Raw genomic sequence first — 15,307 nt, forward strand, 5'->3', positions numbered from 1 at the left:
CATGTGTAAATGGATTTCTGTATTTGTACTTATATGGGCTGATTCACAAAACCATGTATGAGTAAGAGAACTAGAGCTACAGGAATACTCTTTTATGTGTTTTGCATACCTTTGTGAATCAGGCCAAAAATGTTGAGCCTCGTTGGTCATATTTCAAATAAAGCACAGTCTTTTCTGTATTTACTAAATTTATAGAATGTTTCCCTAAATATTCCTATTTTATTCTAATTATAGATACATGGGGCAGTTTTATAAAGAAATGTAAGAGTACATAAACATGTGCAGGAGTACTACTTTGTGTATTTCAAAATGAATTTGTGAACAGGCCAAGTACAGAATGACCCTAGCTACAGCATTACTAGACGATGTATAGTGTAATGGTGGAACACAAAAGGCGCACCCAATCCAATATAGAGATTTGGGAATGGGAGACAGAACATCAAACATCACAAAATATTCCTGCTAGCCTGTATGATTCTGACAAGGAAGTAATCCTGAGTCATCACTAATCCACCAATATATTCAATACATTTTACGACATTAGCTACATTTTTTCTTGAAACATTTATATTTTAATATAAAAACTATCCTTGATCTATACATACATTATTAATTCTTTAATTTACACAATAAAAACACAATATTTCATTATAACAAACTATTTAATCATAACAAATCCGACACAAGTCTCACATGCATAGCAAACACAAAATCACACACTCTCAAGACACCCATCTCTCCTCTGCCTGACAACTTCTGAAATTATAAATGTTGCAAGAAAAATTGTAGCAAATGAAATGAAATCTATTGAAGATATTAGTCTGAGGGAATACAAAGAAGGATTTTTTTTAAAGTGTACGATGAGTGCTAATAAGCTGCTGGTAGAAGTTAGTTTACAAAAGACATCTATGATTTTAGGGGCCAATCAGTTGGTCTCTTACAGCGATGTGCTGGCGTGACCTAAAAAAACATTTTTTGGGATCATATTATGTTCTCCTCAAGGCTTTCTTAGATTTTAGCGGGTGACATTGGAAACAGTTCCCTGGTCATCTGAAGAATAAAACATGACCTCACCCTAATTTCAGTGTACTTAACATCTGAATTCCATTTCAACCTCAAATTCAAATTGGTGTCTCAGTAATTCATTTGTGTACAAAACAAATGATAAAATATTTGAAATTGCATCTAAAATCACAAATAAGTACGAGAATTCTTCAAATTGCATACTCACCCAAAATCAGGGAGTTCCAGCAGATACAACTCGCCCAGGACTAATATTATGTACTTTCATAAAAAACGATTACAAAATGGGTGCACGTTGTGTATACTGAAGTGAAGCACTCATTAGCAAATAGCAAAAAATATACCACGAAATATGCTAGACAGAGTTTCACACAAATATGAGTGAAATAATACAGCAAAAATGCAAATAATGGTTGCGTTTTTCTATTTTAAGTCTCCACTCCCTTCTCTTTTAAGGGCAGTTTTCCATCCTTCAGGTTAACAACATCCATCAAAATTTCAGCAAATATTAGCAAGTAATTTTGTTTTTGTCGGTCAATCTGAAAATAGCAGAGGATATTCCAGAAGAAAGACATTTGATGCTGTGTTCTAACCTTGCCGTGTTGTATAATCAAACAAAACTGGAGCCATGACATTTATCCGGTGCTTATTCAAATTCATTTGTGGTACAAGGCCACAAAGAGACTGCGGGAACAAATGTCATGGTAATTGAAGGTTGACGACTGAAATGCTGCAATTACTCTTTCGTTTAGTACCATGAACGGGTATAATTTTAGATCCAGTGCAAAAGACAATGCACAGAACAAGCAGCAGAAAATAGGGAAAAATCTCACATTCCTGCAGTATAGTTCTTCCAGGAGAAAAGTGGGCTGAGCAATAAAATCCATTACCAAATCACGTGCAAATATTTATTGAAAAGGCTGACTGAAAAGAAGTTCTCAACGTGTTTCCAAACTCATGAATCTAAGATCTGCATATCTGCACAAAACAAAATGTTATGCACACAATAGATAAAACACATCAAGACCTCAATGAAAAACAAAAAAACAGTCTATTATAAATGTAAAGTGGCAGCTTTTTCCTCCCTACCAGACACCCTCCTTCCCTAATGTATAGGAGGTGCAAAAGTTGCCTAATTTGCTTTTGCGCAATTAAGTAAAATTTAAGACAATTAGGTAAAATTATGTATTTAGAGTTATATTTTAGTGTGAAATGTGTCCTCGTGACCATTTTGAATCAAAGTCTGCATTTAATACTGAGAAATAGTGCAAAAAACATAAGCAGTTTAAACACCAGCCCCTCATGTTCTGGTCGCTCTAATGTGCTCGCACTCAATTTCTTCTGGAAATGGCACATTATTACACGATATGGCTTTATACCGGGATTTCGTCGCGTAACAGGCAGAAAACCAAGTTACCAAAATTATGTAAGGTCACTCCTGGGCCTAATAATAACCCCCTGAATAAAAATAAAAATGCTTCACTAAGGTTCAGCTGTTCCATACATGGCTGAGTGCAATATTGCTTACTTAAAGTCAGATGTAAAGTAAATAAATCTTTCGACCCTCACAAACAATCTAAAGTCTATTCCCATGGTAGGCATCCTTCAACAAATTCTTCTCATCCAGGCTACCATATTATATTACTTCTCCATGCTTTCCCCCAATGCATTCCAGAGGATCACACACAAACTACAATATGGAGGGGATAGAAATATCAGATCATCCTGAAACTGGAAAACACACACACCTGTCCTGTCCACAGCTCATTCCAAACTGAACTAGTCACCCACAAATTCACATGACAAGAGGCACAGCCCAGGCATCATCTGAAAGCTAATGCACCACCATGCTCCTACTTACCTTGGAAAACTCTTTGCACTATCCAGACCATCAAGGTCCTGATTATGAGTCAGGTGGAGAGAGATTATCGTATGGATTCTAGGGCCAGATGTAGCAAAGGGTTTTACCCATTCTGTGTCTATGGGAAAATGTGTTCGTACATATGGCCCCTACTCTCTTAATTCTAAATGGGACTGGGGTTTGGTCTTTCAGATCCAGTTTACAGGTCAAGTAATTCCGCCCAGTAAAACCGCATGAGGCACTTTCCCCAATGTTTTTTTTTAATGATTTTTTTTTTCTACCGGGTGGGAGCAAACAGGGTTCTCTGCAGGCAGGATTTAGCTTCCCCATCCAACTACTACTCCCTAAGCCCATGCACGTCAATTCACCAAAATGCCAGGGGTAGCAGATGTTACATCATATGCCCTTTGACCTTCGCTTTCACTCACACATACACACACATTCACACACACCTACATAAACACATGCACTCACCCACAAGCACGCACAACACACATTTTAAATTAATTTCTCCTTACCTCAGCTACCAGGGACGGTCGTATTCCAGCTAACTGTACTCTATTCTTTATTACACTAAAGTCAGTAATGTGTTATTATTCACTATTAGTATAATACCAATTGACAGAAAACAGGGAATTTGGACCCCCAAAAAACATCCATAAGGACGAGCTGCCACTGTTGCATTTATCTTGCAAGACCAGGGGTCACAAAGGCAGTGTGCATGTGTCACAAGGGGAAAGCCAGGGGTCGCAGCTGCAACTCTTGCCAACCCCTAAATGACACCCATGCCCAGATCCCTTCTCCCAGCACCCACGCACACAGGGGGCGTCAGCATTTGTGGAAGAACACAAAGTAAGATAAAGTATGAAAAGGAACCAGCTAATGATGGAACAAATGGGCATCAGATCCAAAAATTGTGGCCACCGGAGTAGAGTGGAAGTAATAGAAAAGAAGCAATTAAGATGGATAAATGTCTTAATGAGCAATTATGGCTGTCACTTCTCATAGGCTAATTAAATGGCATCTTTTTTCCTGCCTCTGCCTTAACTTTTTAAGAAGCGATGAAACGTTTGCAATTCAACCTGTTCTATATAAGGCAGTCACTCATACATTAATCATGTGCACAGAAATAAAGCACTTGTTGGAATAATATCCCAGTGTCAGAGGTACAGCATTTTGAATGAATCATCAATGATTTATTTTATTTGCGATTACCAGAGAAATCAATCAGTGGAAAACACCAACAATCAAACACTGAGCCATACAATCTTGGATGGCTGCTGCACACGAGTATAGCAATCAAATAATCACAGAACGACTCTATTTTAACTTCAGAATGCAATAATTTCTCCCAGCACATCACATCCGAACCAATCAGCGGATGATTCAACTTGATGGACTGAATGTCATTACATCGACACAAAACAAGAATCAGCACCATAGACAGTAATGCAGCGTAAACAAGAAAAAAAAATCTAAAATGTGAAATTCGACCCTTTATACAGAAACTCTCCTTTTAATTTTCCATTGAGGTCACATGGGGTGAAATAAAGGGTTCCCCACAGAGTGAAGTAGAAATGAGACGTTCTCTGAAATAAAAGCAGGTCTTTTAATTAACACATGATACTTTATCATTAGAGTGAAAGACACTACAGACCAAAGAGATAAAAAGCAATTTAATTCTAAATCTAGCATTTGCCGTGTCACACTAAATAATGAACAAAATGCAATCACAAGACTAGGCAATGAAAAAAACACTATAACATCTTTTAAAAGCTTCTCCTTGCAGTTTACTCTATAAATCTTTCCAATCTTCACATTATCTGTTGTACTTATTTAATGGTATCTGTTAAATTACTGAATTACTGCATCATTTATTTGATGATAACCTCTTGGTCTTTTATGTCTTTAATGCTTATCCAGCAGCATAGCAGTTGCTAGACCTAATGTGATCAACAGAAGAAAGGCTTTACGGAGATACTGTGATAAGGGTCAGCACAAGGTTTGCTCTTACCTTGTCCTGATTGTATCTGTAGGGAGGATAGGGGAAACTCTTCCCAGGCCCCACCCAAGTGCCTCTCCAAAGAAAAGAGCGTTTATAGAACTAATACCTTTGTAATAAAGCAGATGGGATATTCGTCACATTTGTGAGAGAGTACACCTCCACCAAACTCTTAATCTGGCCCTAAAATTGCGAAAAATTTAGGCCCATATTTATACTTTTTTAGCGCCGCATTTGCGCCACTTTTTGACGCAAAAACGGCGCAAACTTACAAAATGCAATTGTATTTTGTTAGTTTGCGCCGTTTTTGCGTCAAAAAGCGGCGTAAATGCGGCGCTAAAAAAGTATAAATATGGGCCTTAAAGACTTAAAATGACTTCTGGTAGAAATAAAAAAAAAGCAAAGCTAAACAAAAATCTCAGTCACAATTCAAGGCTACAACAATAATTCCAAGATAGGCAAACATGCAAAACATATCCACAATAAAAATAAAAGAAGGGAATGAGGTGCGAGGGTGCAATGAAAATGGCACGGATGGCTGTTCAAGGTATTATGACACACCCCTTGGAGCCACTACTTGCCTGAAATACTTTCAGATAGGGTTCAAAAGTAATTGCAATCAATCTTCAACTGGGAAAGCCGATGTTTTATGGCACACAAAATAAACTTTTCAGTATAGTCTCAATTTGAACACTAGAGGTCAGTAAGAAAAATTATACATTTTCCAGAAGAATAAATTGTACTTTCTTTCACTGACCATCAGAACAGAAATTCTCTTGGGAGCTTTCACATATCTAGAATATGCCAGAAACTGACAATAAATGCGAACAACTAGCAAGGAATGCTGAGTCCACACTTTCCCTGTGCAACTCACAGCAGTCCTCACTTCCACTCTCACTCGATGAAATAGAGGCAAAGGACCTCCAGATGCCACCATAGCCATGACGAACCCAGAAGCGCACAATCATCAACTGCTGTGCTCAAAGGAAATACCAATATCCATTAGTAGGTAGATACCTAACCTACTGAGAGAGGGACTTAGGCGGTCATTATGAACATGGCGGTCCGGACCGCCATATTATTTTCATGGCGAGACTGCCACAGGCAGAACCCCGCCACCGCCAGGCTACCGCCACCAGGCAGCATGACAATGGCGGAGTTCCTTATCCGGCAGGGCAGCGCTACAAGCAGCGCTACCCGCCGAATAAAGAACCTGCGTCTACCAGCCTTTCCCTGGTGGTTTCCCCCACCAGGAAAAGGCTGGCAGAATGTGGGCCCCTGCACTGCCCATGCTCTTGGCATGGGCAGCACAGGGGCCCCTGTGCACAGCCCCGTCGCGCATGTCACTGCCCAATTTACAGGCAGTGATATGCGCAACGGGTCCTGCTGCACCTGCCGCACAGCTACATGGAGCCGTTGGCAATGTCCAGGCCAAGCATTCCGCTGGGCCGGCTGGCAGAAACACTGTTTCCACCCGCCGGCCCAGCAGAATGTTATTTGGCCGGCGGGGTCCTCAACTGGCTGGTGGTCTGTATTTAGAACGCCAGCCTGAACACGGCGGGAAATCCCGCCATGTTCATAATGAGGGCTTTAGCCTTCACCCACACAATATGATATTCCTTTGTTCAGTACATGATTGGGCAGTAGGTGTCTGCTTATGCTAAAAAGAGTGCTTGTTCTAAAAAAATGTGGCCTGAGTTGTTTATGGTGACAAACTATTCATCGAGGCTACACGCCTGACTGGTTCATTTAGAAAGTTAGGTCAGATGCCACAGTTCTGTGAAAAGCACATTAAAGCCAATAGACCTTAAGGGTGGACTGTTTTTACAATGCATGGAAGTCTTTAGGCAGATATTTCATTGAATGGAATCTCACACGTTACCATATTAAGCAAGGCTATTGGGGCATATTGCACCCACTGACCAACCTTGGAGGTAGAAGATTGGCACTGTGACAATGTTTTCTGAACCCTCTTAGAAGGTGTTGTTTATTGTTTTTTTCCAACTTTAATGTTAAACGTTTGTTATTTCTTTAAAAGTAGTCAGCTTTTCATATAACACATTTCTTTTTAGACAAGGAAAGATAGCTTCAGCTGTCTGTCAGAGTTGTGTCATTAAAAAGTATATAAAATGCATGCATATGAATAGATTTGAACTGGGGACTTCAGTAACGGGCCTGTTCAAGTTTCATTCACACTCTGCTCCCACCCACAACAATATATATTGATCAGGGTTTTCAATTATTGCTGTTGCTGCCCTGTGAGTGACAGCATTGCGTTCATCCAATGAAAATTAGTGTGCCTTAAAGCCAATGCTGGTGGTCCTCTATTGGCATTTTCCATTTTCTCCTTTTGCAGGTTCCCTTTCATTTTGGCCCTACACAATTATATAGTTTTACTTATTTTCATTTTTTTAGAATGAATGGCAGTTTCCCAGACAGTGATACAGGAACACTTGCAGGCTACTCATCTCATCTGCACAGTGTCTCATGTCCGATGGAGCCTTTCCGCAATGTTATAATGCATCAGCAGCAACCATCTTGATGGTGGTTCCTGAAAATCCTTGAAATGTCCACCGCGCTGATGTGCATTTCAAAATTTGGCAGGTGGCACCTCTGCCAGCGTGACTGGGTTAGTTACTACTCTGTCGCCTTGGTGGAGCATGGCAGTTTGCCAAGATCAAAATCGGGCCCTCAATCTTAAACTCCTAGGATTTGCCAAATCAATGTTGTCAAGAAGAATTTACGAGTATAAAAGTAAGGCCTAGGAAGCCAAGCTACCCTGCAATCTTAAGTCATTGTCACTAACCTATCAATACACGTGCCATAACATCAGTGAAAATGTTTGCAATCACTTCAGACTTGAGAGTTTAGGAGGAAGGAAGAGTTGGGTATATTCATTCATAATAAACTTAACATTTCGATACAGTGCAATTACCAGTACAGAGGTATCACTGCATCCAAATAGATTCCATGTAGGCCTGTGTGTTCAATAGGAGAGTGTATTTGCAGTAAATCCTACAAGAGATGATTAAAGTGTGGTGGAGGAATTCCTGACATGTGTCCAAGTTGTGACACAGCGAAGAAACAACAGCAAAAATGCACTCCCCAGTTTATAGAGTATAGGACTGGTGACAGAATATGTTTCATACTTGTATTCTTCATGCTTATTGAATATTTAAAAAAACATCTTAAAGACAGTCTTCAGTGTCATTTGTTAACAATGAAGGAAACAGAAGTATTTTGGAGAGGAAGTGACTCACTGAGAGCAAGGGGTTTCACGGGTCTGGTTTACACCAATGAGCTAACCATCCTAAGTGTTTGCTATTTAAACACCAACACCCTGCACAATGCATCACTGCCTTTCTACTAAATTCCTGCTATATAGTTAGCTTGTACAGACAGACATGAATATATACAAAGCCCTTACCAGTCATGAGGCTAGGATAAACACATGAGAAGTTGGAAGCTATGTATGGATTGAACAGCTAAAAAAAAACACCTTTCAAAATGTCATTAGGCAGAGCAGTCAGATGTACTTTTTAAAGGGTTTTTTAGAGCACTAAAATTGTCACATCTGGGTCACTTCTGAGCACTAGTAGCATTATGATAGAAATGTTGATAAAAAACATAAAGAGAAGTTACAATCCAACTTGAAACAAGACTACCTACCAAGTCTTCTACGTTCACCGCCCTTTGAAGTTCAACTTTTATGACTTCTCTAAAGCTTATGGCTTTAGCCCTATTAGAAATTGGGTCTTTATTTGGCAGAGGTATGCACAGCGTCCAAGTAGGGACCACAGTCCTAGTCAGAGTAAGTCAAATACACACCCTAAATTAACTGGTGCTCAATCTCTTGTAGCTTGGCACAGAGCAGTCATGTTGAACTTAAGAGGAAAAGTGCAAAGTATTTGAGCAACACCTAAATTACGGTAACAGTGACAACACAATCAAAAAGGACTCCACACCAGTTTAGTAAAATAAAGAATATTTATCTGAGTAAAACAAAAGCACAATGACAAAAATCCAATACGTAGAACACAAGATACGATTTTTTTTTTTAAATAACCTGCAACATAGTGCTTATAAATCAATTGTGCTAAAAGGTTACTTGAGGTCGCACTAGTCCAGGGTAAATCCAAAGGTCAGGCCAACCGTGACGTAGGGCAGGCTAGCTGTAGGACCCAGGCAGGATCTGCTGAAAAAGTATCTGGGATGGAGCAAGCGTCGGAGACTTGATGCGTTGGTTTCAATTCACGCAGTCAGCTATAGTGTCCTCATCGAGCCTCACAGTGGGGACCCACGTTGTTGTCAAATCGCACTGCATTGATGTCCAAAGGCATTCTGTTGGTTCTGACCGGTGCAAAGTCGTCACTGCATGGGTTGTTGCCAAAAAACAGCTGAAGAGTTCACCTTCAAGCCCCAGGACTGCATTGGCACCTCTTGGAAGGGCAGGACTCACAGATGGCAGAGTCTAGCAGCAGAAGCAGAGTTGAAGGAAGTCATTGATGGTCCCAAGTCTTTAAAAAAAGAAGACAAGCCAACACGCCCTTAGAGAACTTGGGTTCAAAGATGTAGAGGCCAAGTCCAATCCTTCTCACTCCCAGGCATAAAGCAGCAGGCCAACACAAAAAAACAGGTAGCATAATGGCAGTCCCTCCTACAGCACTGCAATCAGCAGGCCAACACAGCAATGCAGTTAGCAAAGCAGCAGTTTATCCTGGCAACACAGCAGCTCTTCCTCCTGGCAGAATGTTCTTGGTTCCAGCAGCATTCTGATATGGTGGGATTTGGAGTCCAGTACTAATACCCAGTTGAGCCTTTGAAGTGGGGGAGACTTCAAAGAGGCATTTGAAGTGCACTAGGTCCCTGTTCTTCCTTCCCGGGCTCCAGACACTCTATAGTGCAGTGGTCTCCAAACTTTTTAATTCTGCTCCCCCCTCCCCCCAGTTGGGAAATAAAAATCATTGCCCCCCCTCAGAATTCTTCACAATAATTTTAAAAAGAAGGCAATGTTTAAATATGTCTAGACTTATTTAAACATTGCAGTTAAGTATTTTACTTCGATCCCCCCACCCACCCAAAAAACAATGACCTCGCCCCTAAAAAACAAACTACCCCTACCCCACCACCCCCTAAAAACAAAACTGCTTGACCCCCCACCCCTGCTCCTAAAAACAAAACTACCCCAACCCCCACCCCACCCCTAAAAACAAAACTACCCCGACCCCACCACCCCACCCTTAAAAAACAAACTACCCCGACCCTCCACCCTGCCCTATAAACAAAAGTACCCCAACCCCTTGCCCCTAAAAACAAAACTACCAGACCTCGCCCATAAAAACAAAACTACCCAGACCCCTCCACACCCGCCCAACACCCCCACCCACCCTGAGCTCTAAAACCTTCCCTGACCCCCACCCACCCTAAAAACAACTGACCCCACCCCTAAAAACCAAACTACCTTAACCCCCACCCCTAAAAAAAAAAACTACCCTGACCACTCCACCTTTAAAAAAAACAAAAACGACCCGCCACTCCACCCCATAAAAACAAAACTACCCCAACTCCACCACCCACCCCTAAAAACAAAACTACCCTGACACCCCCACCCCCTAAAACGTCCTGACCCCCCCACCTGCCCTATAAACAACCAACCCCTCTGCCCCGCCCCTTAAAACCAAACTACCCGGACCCCTTCACCCGCCCCTAAAAACAAAACTACCCTTATCCCCCACCGCTGCCCCCAAAAACAAAACAACTACCCCGACCCCCACCCCCTGCTCCTAAAAAAAAAACTACCCCGACACCCCAACCCCAAAACTGAAACTACCCCGATACCCCCACCCACCCTGAGCCCTAAAACATTTACTGACCCCCACCTGCCCTTAAAACAACTGACCCCCACCCTGCCTTTAAAAACCAAACTGCCCGACCCCCTACCCTGCCCCTAAAAACAAAACGACCCTGACCCTAAAAACAAAACTACCCTGACCCCACCACCCCACCCGAAGAACAAAACTACCCCAACACCCCCACCCACCCTGAGCTCAAAAACCTTCCCGACCCTCCACTTGCCCTAAAGACAACTGACGTCCACCCATGCCCATAAAAAACAAACTACCCCGAATACCCCACCCCACCCCTAAAAACCAAACTACCCCATCCCCCCACCTTGCCCCAAAAAAACATACTACCCCGATCCCCCCACCCACCCCTAAAAACCAAACTACCCCGATCCCCCAAACCCTGCCCCTAAAAACCGAACTAGCCTGATCCCCTCACCCCGCCCCTAGAAACCAAACTACCCCGACCACCCCACCCCAAGGCCTTAATCTACTCCACCCCTAAAAACTACCCCCAACCATGCCCTAAGCCCACTTACCTGACTGCATCCTCTCCCAATCCGCTATGCCTTTTTCTCTGCCGTAACCACGCATATACGTAGTTCAACACATGCGTGGTTAAGGCAGAGAATAAGGCAGTTGTTGGTCTGGCAAGCGTGGTTACTCTTGAATTGTAGACATAATCGTTGTTTAGGAGTCATTGTTCAGGACGTTCACTGCCTGCTGGTATTGTTTTAGGACGAGATACCACTTTCCATTGTGTTTGAACTTTTAATGTCAAGAGATGACGCACTAATGAGGCCAGAGATTAAAGGAAATGTTATAAATAATATCCTGTATAAAGCTAAGACTGTAAATTGGAGCCTTAAATTTTAGTGCCCATTTATTAAATCTTCTATATTTATGGGACTGAGTGGGACGATGGCATTGAAAGTAAGGAAGGGTAGGAAGGGGGGAAGGTATTACAGTTCCAGATAAGCCAGGATCCAATATCTGACTTTTGATTGCAAGAATAGGAGATTTCACAATGTTACTGAAAAGCAGTGGGATTATGTATTACCACAGCTCGAGTAGTCAGTTCTCGAAAAATACTTAAGATTGAGTTTGTCTTATTCAATGCTTCAATAAGGAGACTACCAAAGACAACTTTAATTTTATGTTTGATGGCCACAAGTATGCATTTTTCATCATGTCCTATGTGATTTTAACCTCTGTTTTATCAGAACCTACCGTACATCTCAGGTTCGAAGGCACTGACAAAAAGATAATCAACGTGTCTCCAGACCTTCAAAAACGGGCTTTGAATCTTTTTGTAAGTTCTGGATGGGAAAGTCCTTCATCAGCAGAGAAATAGAGACCAGTGGTTGTGGCATCCAGGAGAATTCGAGTTTTCTGCATTATCGCTGTGTTTCCTAAACTAAAATGGATCGTGTGGTGAAGCTCACAGAGAGGTATTGTTTCAACCGAAGATGGTCAGTGTCAGTGCTAACTTCTGCTTCTGGGTCATCTTAGCCTAGACAGTATGAGGCCACTTGAAATTCAGTCTTCATTACTGAATAAGTGTAGTTCATGTGTTATTCCGCTTTCACTCAGTTTGCACCTCGCCTTCCCTCTGCTTGTTATCTTTCTTGCTTTCTCTTGGTTCCTGAGGTTTCCCCTCCCCTCTGCACCTCTCATAATGGTCCATATCCTGTAGTTATCATTGCATCTGCAGCTTGACTCAACTTACAATAAATTACTATTTGAGCATCTAATGCTGCCTCCCTGTATCTAAAAATGGTGAGCACATACGATGTTCTTAACTATTATTATCAAATATGCCCAAATTACTGGTAACTTGCAGTTCATTGGGGGAAAGTCTCTCCAGTGTTTCTTCCTTTCCTAACCCTGTTGCCCATTTCTCTGTATCCTGTAGTCTGGATAATGTGTCATTAATTTTCTTATGGCAAGTCGGCAGAGGTCAGTCATCAGAATCCGACAATTCATGAGAACTGGAAAGTTTTTTAGTTATAGCCATTCCAGTTTATGATTGTTCTTTTAGGTTTTCCCTTATCTCAATTAAACCTCTCATTGTTAACTTATGTGACGGTTGTCATTTCTTTGAATTTTGTGGGCACTTGATCGTCCATTGTGGCAGGAATGGCATGATGAGTGTAATTTAGAATTGTGTCTGGATGCACAGGTTTATGGTTGTCACATAAAATGGCTTTGTAATCACTCTCAAAGATATCACTCTTATGTTGTTCAATGTCTGACAGAAAGAGTCTCTCAATGGGAACGGTTGCAGGCTGGAAAACTATTTGAAGGTTGGATAGTAAGTCAGTGACTGTGCAGTGTCAGATCATACTTGGTCCTGTAAAGAGATTGCTGTGGTTTTGATGCTGTGGGATAGATTAGATTTAGGTTCTGCCTGCTAAATGAGTAGGGCCCTTCAACGTTTTGATTGAGTCCAAGTTCTTGCATGTTTATCTATTGGTTAAATTGCAGGTCTGTTATCACCTAAAAAGCCGTACCAGTCAGTGAATAACTATGAAAAAACAAAGGCACCTCTTCAGCGTTTCAGCATGTTCCAATTTTCAGCAAGACTGACATTAGCAGCCGATTATACTATTCTCCATTCAAACTCAACACCTTAATCTAAAATCGACTCCTGGCAGAGGTACTCTTTATTCCACAGATTTTTGCTTTCATCAGTCACCTTGGTCCATGCTGGCCACTAATTTGTATAATATTACAGTGGGATTCAATTATATTTTCATCCTGAGCCTGACCATTTCAATTTCTTCACAGAAGTCGAAACGTGTACTACTATATTGAAGATTGCTGAACCATACATGACTGTTACCTACAAATGTTACACTGTTACTTTTATGTATTGTTTTAACTTCACAATGTATATTATGCACTCTTTTCATGCACTTTGTTCTTTGTGACTTTTCCACATATGCACTTTAATCACCATCAAAACATTGTGATCTTAAGTCAAAATCTATTATGATCTAGAATGATTAGAAGTAAAGTGTATAATTTTTCTTTTTAAACAAAGAATGTCACTGCAAGCACTCAAATTACTTATTGTTCCATTAAGCATGTTTCCACATTGGTATTGTTACATGATAATTAATTACCCCATTATTTATCTTAATTTATGAATGAGTCCAGGAGAGACTTGGTTGACAGTATATCAATTCTTGGGTCTGTTTGGGCATACTGGTTCACGCTTATTGTTTTTTGCTACTTAGCACAGTGACATTCTATGTTTTGCATGGCCTTGAATGCATGGTATGAATGTTGGAATAAGAAGGAGTTCATTTAAACTATGCTCATCTTCTGCAATATTTAAGGTTCACTGTTTAGCCGTGCTGTCCTACATGTAATATGTCACAGGAGTACAAAGGCAGGGTTGCTGTTCCAAGACAGATTACACTAGGGGGAGAAATTAAGCTCAGTGGTCAAAAAGCATTAATCATAGTGTTACTAGTTGTTTCATACTACAAAGGCAAGGATGGGCACACAAGAGGTGTCACTTAATGTTCTGAGGGTGGATCTTTGATGGTATTATTTTTAGGGTAGCCTGCTTACCCACAAGTGTGACGAACAGCAGAAAGAAGGAATAGTATTTTGTAAAAGCACACATGGGCAAATCCATTTCATGTGTTCTGTATGTACTGTCAATGATGAGATAAACTTGATATTCTTAAAATAACAAAAAAAAACACACCACAATTCAGAGACCTGCCTCTGATCTTTGGTATGGCAAACTTTATCCGAAGGTCAGACAAAACAGGTTGCTGTGGACTCATGTCTGTTTTTGGCTGTCCATCTGATGCATGGTTTACAATTAAAATGGGAATAACTAAATGAGGATGCTGAAATAAATCTGGGTATGTTTCAGAAATAAAGCAGACTCCCAAAAGACCTGAAAATCAATGCAGATCTCTTTATTTATTCGTCCATGTATTATTTTTTAAATAGTTTACATTTTACAAGGTGTCATTTTCAGTTATTTAGATTGTTACTGTAACTATAATGAAATAACTTTACTGTATACAGTACAAAGAGAACATTTATGTGTAGAACATGTATTACAAAAACAAATATTACACCAGAATAACAAATTTATAAGGATTCATTTGAATATGTGGTATATTTCAAAGAAGGACATTTCAGCATAAAAATATTAGATGTCAAGAATATTTCTAACACGGATCTTCTCAGAATTTTTATGAGGGTATTTCTTAGGTGATAACTTGAGGGTAGATGTTGGTTTCATTGACTTTATATGCAAACCTAAGGTTGCGTGTGAATAGTTGGAAGTCATGCCTCTTTTAAATATTACTTATTTACCATATTTCTAAAAAATAGCCTTGTGGGGATTAGATATCTAAATATCAGTCTTCGACACTCACAAGTCCACCAGATAAGTCCTATTCAGGGGCATCTCCTCTGCTAGGGCAGGGGACCGTCGCCTCCCCAAGCAGCACCAGCAGCTGCAAAATGTTTACAGTAAAATCATAATAAATTATGATTATTATGTTATTATTGTAAAAGGGGTGGGTCCACGGCCATGACGGACAG

Source organism: Pleurodeles waltl, chromosome 11 (genome assembly GCF_031143425.1).
Source record: "Pleurodeles waltl isolate 20211129_DDA chromosome 11, aPleWal1.hap1.20221129, whole genome shotgun sequence".
In the NCBI taxonomy this organism is placed as follows: domain Eukaryota; kingdom Metazoa; phylum Chordata; class Amphibia; order Caudata; family Salamandridae; genus Pleurodeles; species Pleurodeles waltl.